The sequence below is a fragment of the Sinocyclocheilus grahami genome, unplaced genomic scaffold (assembly GCF_001515645.1).
Source record: "Sinocyclocheilus grahami isolate Dianchi unplaced genomic scaffold, SAMN03320097.WGS_v1.1 scaffold1716.1, whole genome shotgun sequence".
Classification (NCBI taxonomy): domain Eukaryota; kingdom Metazoa; phylum Chordata; class Actinopteri; order Cypriniformes; family Cyprinidae; genus Sinocyclocheilus; species Sinocyclocheilus grahami.
Window position 1 is genome coordinate 66,898 of NW_015506895.1, and position 5,986 is coordinate 72,883.

Genomic DNA, 5,986 nt, shown 5'->3' on the forward strand with positions numbered 1-5,986 from the left:
GGCATTGTAGTCTACTCTACCAGGATCAGGAAACAGTCCTCCATAAAATGCGCTGGACACATCTGAATATTTGGGTTAAACTGTTCTGGAACAGTGTTGTAAATACAACTTAACCACTGATTTCTAGTCGTGTCCTCTTTTGGAAGGCCAACCAAAGTAGTTTCGCTTTCACAACGAAACACAGCACCTTCCCGACATAGTGGCGGCGGCAACAACAATACTACAGCAAGAATAAAAGGTACGCCTTCTTTCTTTGCGTGAACATTTGGGCAGTGTTATGCAAATCTTACCACATCGTGATGTAGACATGTGGGGGCGTGTTAGAATGAGCCGCTTTAAGTAGGCGTGGTTGACGTTTTATAAAGAATATCTCTTTGGATTTGAGACTTTAGTCTTTGCAACTTTACAGATCTTCTTTATGCACCAAGAGCTTGTAACACTCCAAAGAGAAAGGAAAAATTCAAATCGCATCATGTGACCCCTTTAAAGACGACATTGAGTCTTGCTATAGACAACATATCACCCGTGCATTTCTGGATGCTTTCGTTACCTGGCGCCAGGTGATGGTCACGATCGCTGCCTCATGTGCCTGGGCATTAAGCATGCTAAGGTGGCATTCATGGATGAGTCATGTTCTCATTGCAGGAAGATAATCATCTCGGAGTTGTGGGCCAGGCTCCATTACCTCAAAAGGGGCGGAGCTCCATTACCTCTGCCTCGATCTGGTTCTCGTCCTGGCTGCAGCCTGGTGAGCACCAATTCAGGCGGTGACACGGGTGGTCTGAGGGTTACAGTGGTGTAACCCTCAGTTCCTTCAGGGAACCAACCCTCGAGGGACCATCGCTCCTCTTGCACTGCGCAACAAGTCGAGCTGCCAATGGAACTACGAGCATACCAGCAGTATCCTTTGGCGCTCCTCCCAACGACCAAATGTCGCTTGCTGCATCGGAGGGTGAGCCGGAGCTTTCTGGAGAGGTAGATTCGGCTGTGCTGCCGCTCTCCAGGCAGAGGTAATGCCTGAAACGGATCCGGAAATGATGGCTATACTTTCCCGGGCTGCCGAAAGGGTAGGGCTCGAGTGGAGACCTCCACCGTGTCCCGAGCCCTCGAGGTTGGATGACTGGTTTCTTGGTGTAGCTTGCGCTGGTTCTCAACGCCCTGTTCTGGTGCCTTTCTTCCCGGAGGTGCATAGGGAGCTTATCAAGTCGTGGATGGCACCTTTAACTGCCAGAAACCGACTTGCTAGCTCCTCCTCCCTCACCACCCTCGACAGTGGTGCAGCTAGGTGTTATACGGGGGTCCCCCCAGTGGAGCGGTCGGTTGCTATGCAGTTGTGGCCTAATACCACCTCCACCTGCCCTCGAGGGACCATCCTCTTGCACTGCGCAACAAGTCGAGCTGCCAATGGAACTACGAGCATACCAGCAGTATCCTTTGGCACTCCTCCCAACGACCAAATGTCGCTTGCTGCATCGGAGGGTGAGCCGGAGCTTTCTGGAGAGGTAGATTCGGCTGTGCTGCCACTCTCCAGGCAGAGGTAATGCCTGAAACGGATCCGGAAAGGATGGCTATACTTTCCCGGGCTGCCGAAAGGGTAGGGCTCGAGTGGAGACCTCCACCGTGTCCCGAGCCCTCGAGGTTGGATGACTGGTTTCTTGGTGTAGCTTGCGCTGGTTCTCAACGCCCTGTTCTGGTGCCTTTCTTCCCGGAGGTGCATAGGGAGCTTACCAAGTCGTGGATGGCACCTTTAACTGCCAGAAACCGACTTGCTAGCTCCTCCTCCCTCACCACCCTCGACAGTGGTGCAGCTAGGTGTTATACGGGGGTCCCCCCAGTGGAGCGGTCGGTTGCTATGCAGTTGTGGCCTAATACCACCTCCACCTGGCAGGGCAAACCATGCCTCCCCTCCCAGGCCTGTCGGTACTCCTCTGGTCGGTCCGGCGATGCTTATGCAGCCTGTGGAGGAGCTGCCTCCACCTTAAACGCTACGGCGTTACTGCAGGTTCTTCAGCACTGAGGGACCTGCACGAGGGTAGTCACAATCCAGAAGTTCTGAAAGAACTCCGAACTGCAACTGACCTTGCATTCCAAATGACGAAGGTCACCACAAGTTCTCTGAGTCGTGCAATGTCCACACTTGTGGTCCAGGAGCATCACCTCTGGCTGTGTCTGGTCAACATGAGGGATGCTGACAAAGTTCGGTTCCTCAAGGTCCCTATGTCCCAGACCGGCCTGTTTGCCGATGCAGTCGAGAACATGGCCCAGCAGTTCTCGGCTACACAGGAGCAGACTGAGGAGATCCGACACTGCTGCGGCTGCTGCCTCCACCCGTCCGCCGGTCGCAGCACCCCAGCTTGCTCATTGCCGAGGGTGGCCCCCTGCTTCCACCCCCACTCCCGCATTGCATCCGCAGCCGCCTCCAGCCAAGCAGCACCTCTTCTTCCCCCGGAGGAGGGTATGTCGGTGGTCCCACTGGTCCTGCTTGTACAGTGTTTGGGTACCTGGTAGCACTACCCAGCCCATCTCGCTGGCTCCTGCGGACCATCTGACTCACGCAGAAGTGCATCTTTGGGTGCATCCATCCCCGAGATTGGTTTGCAGCAATTGACCTGAAGGCACGTACTTTCGATCGCGTACGTTTCGATCCTTCCGCGCCACAGACCTTTCCTGCACGAAGGACGAGCATATCAATACAAGGTCCTGCCCTTCAGGCTGTCCCTGTCGCCCCGTGTCTTCACAAAAGTTGCGGAGGCAGCCCTTGTTCCCCTTCGCATTCTCAACTACCTCGACGACTGGCTCATACTAACTCAGTCTTAGGATCAGTTGTGTGAACACAGGGACTTAGTGCTCTCACACCTCAGCCAGTTAGGCCTTCGGGTCAAATGGGAAAAGAGCAAACCCTCCCCGATGCAGCGGATCTCTTTTCTCGTAATGGAGTTGGATTCGGTTGAACAGACAGCACGCCTTACGCAGGAACGTGCTCAGTCAGTGTTGAACTGCCTCAATATGTTCAAGAGCAGGATGGCAGTCCCACTGAAACGGTTTCAGAGGCTCCTGGGGCATATGGCAGCGGCAGTCACGCCGCCAGGGCTGCTTCATATGAGACCACTTCAACACTGGCTCCATGGCCGAGTCCATACGAAGGGCATGCAGTGTCAAGGGTTTGGACGGGCCCCCAACTGCACTGGCACATCAACTCTCTAGAGTTGTTAGCACCACGCCTTGCCTTGAACCGTCTCAGAGGGTGCTTACAAGGCAAGCACGTGCTGGTCCGCACAGACAACACTGCGACTGTTGCATACATCAACCGACAAGGTGGTCTACGCTCCCGTCGCATGCCACAACTTACTCGCCACCACCTCCTCCTACACACATTTTCGGTTAACGAATCGGGCCTAGAGTTTGGGCTGGCTAACTCCCAGGTAGTCCCGAGGTCCAGGACCAGCAATGTGCCCAAGGTTCCCACTACTCCCTTCAGGAATCACTGGGATCCCAGTGTTATGGCTCACTGGATAGTGGATGCCATCACCCTGGCTTATCAGGCACAGGTTGTGCCCTGCCCGCTCAGGTTGCGAGCTCACTCTACTAGAAGTGTTGCATCCTCCTGGGCGCTGGCTTGTGGTGCATCGCTGACAGATATTTGTAAAGCTGTGAGCTGGGCGACCCCCAACACATTCACTAGATTCTATAGCCTTCGTGTATAGCTGGTATCCTCCTGTGTTCTCACCTCAAATGGGTAGAAGCACTGAGAGGAGGCCCCTGTTTAGTGTCGGCTTGCTAAAACAGCTCCAGAGAGTCCATACTGTAGACCCTGTCAAGCTTCTCCATCCCTTCGGCAGCCAGATGTGGCGGAATGTCCGGCACCAGGCCCTCACTTGATGAATCTGTGAGAACCGGTAGAGGGCTGGGTTCCATATGTAAAGACCTAAGGGGATCCCATTTGTGTAAAGTCCACGGTATAGCCTCAGGGCCTGTGTTTCCCCGGCAGACTTTGTGCCATTTTCCAAGAGGGTTACAATCACCTCTAATCTTCCATATGCACCTAAATGGTTGTTCATATGTATAATTGCTTCCGACCACAACTTACTCGCCACCACCTCCTCCTGCACACATTTTCGGTTAACGAATCGGGCCTAGAGTTTGGGCTGGCTAACTCCCAGGTAGTCCCGAGGTCCAGGACCAGCAATGTGCCCAAGGTTCCCACTACTCCCTTCAGGAATCACTGGGATCCCAGTGTTATGGCCCACTGGATAGTGGATGCCATCACCCTGGCTTATCAGGCACAGGTTGTGCCCTGCCCGCTCAGGTTGCGAGCTCACTCTACTAGAAGTGTTGCATCCTCCTGGGCGCTGGCTTGTGGTGCATCGCTGACAGATATTTGTAAAGCTGTGAGCTGGGCGACCCCCAACACATTCACTAGATTCTATAGCCTTCGTGTATAGCTGGTATCCTCCTGTGTTCTCACCTCAAATGGGTAGAAGCACTGAGAGGAGGCCCCTGTTTAGTGTCGGCTTGCTAAAACAGCTCCAGAGAGTCCATACTGTAGACCCTGTCAAGCTTCTCCATCCCTTCGGCAGCCAGATGTGGCGGAATGTCCGGCACCAGGCCCTCACTTGATGAATCTGTGAGAACCGGTAGAGGGCTGGGTTCCATATGTAAAGACCTAAGGGGATCCCATTTGTGTAAAGTCCACGGTATAGCCTCAGGGCCTGTGTTTCCCCGGCAGACTTTGTGCCATTTTCCAAGAGGGTTACAATCACCTCTAATCTTCCATATGCACCTAAATGGTTGTTCATATGTATAATTGCTTCCGAAACTTCCTTCGGGAAGAATGGGGCTTTCGCAACGTTCCAGTTCCAATCTCACTGAGTGAGATTAAAATATCACTTCTTAATATTTAGTATAAAATGTGTTTTAATGTCACTATTGTTGAGGAATGCATGATCTTTGAATAATATCGGCCTTAATGAAAGATATTTGAAGTGTACCTGTTGTATACTTGCAATATCTCAACTTTAGCACAATCAAATATACTTCAGGAGGCTATATCTTTAGTTGGACCTCAGCTAGGGCTGGGCAATTTTCCAGATTTTATAGATTAATTTGAATTTAATGTTTTGCCACGATTTTGTTTTTTAGAAATCGAGGAATCGCTATTACCAAATGTTAGAATTAGACACTTTGACAATATGCCGGTGATAACAATAAAGAGAAAAGAACTATCCAACCGCATGTCGGCGCACTTGATTAACCACTCACGTGTGACGCGCTCTGTGAAGGACCATATATATAGCGCTAAGCACCATTCCACAGAATGTGCTTTTGTGTTGACAAAGATGTGACGCAGGCAGTGGAGTAGGGCTGTCAAAAAAATTAGAATTTCAAATATTTGTCAAATAAAAAATAAAAAAATCCACTTTCGAATGCAAAAACGTTGCATTTGAATTTTAGGTCTGTGTCAGCCATCAGGCAGCCTATCAGTGGCGCACGAAATGCAATGACGATGTAAGTGTCATTGCATTTTAATGCTTTTGTTAGCCTATCCAGTTGAACCCCCTAGATGCGACGCTGCTACGTTGTTCATTCAATATATTGCGGAAAACGAGAGCATCAGTGTGGAGATGATGTCGTTTACGTCAAAACTGAAACCAAGCCGTTCACACAGAACACATATTCATCACATTTTCTAGAGGGACATCTATCAGCGTTGCACTCGCGTCTGGCACAAGAGAGCGGCATGTTTAGAAAGCCATGTAAAATTAATGTAAGTTCAACTTTTAAAAAACATGTCTCAAGACTTTATGGTGGTTTTTCCCCATCCCACTGTATCTCATGTTTTTAAATGAAGAAAGTAGCCTACTCTTTGTGATTGGTTTTTGGTCCTTTGTATTAAACTATACATGCATGCATGGTGCTGTTTTTCTTCTAATTTTTTAAGCAACATTATTAATTATATATGGTTTATAAACATTATGCACTTTTTTTT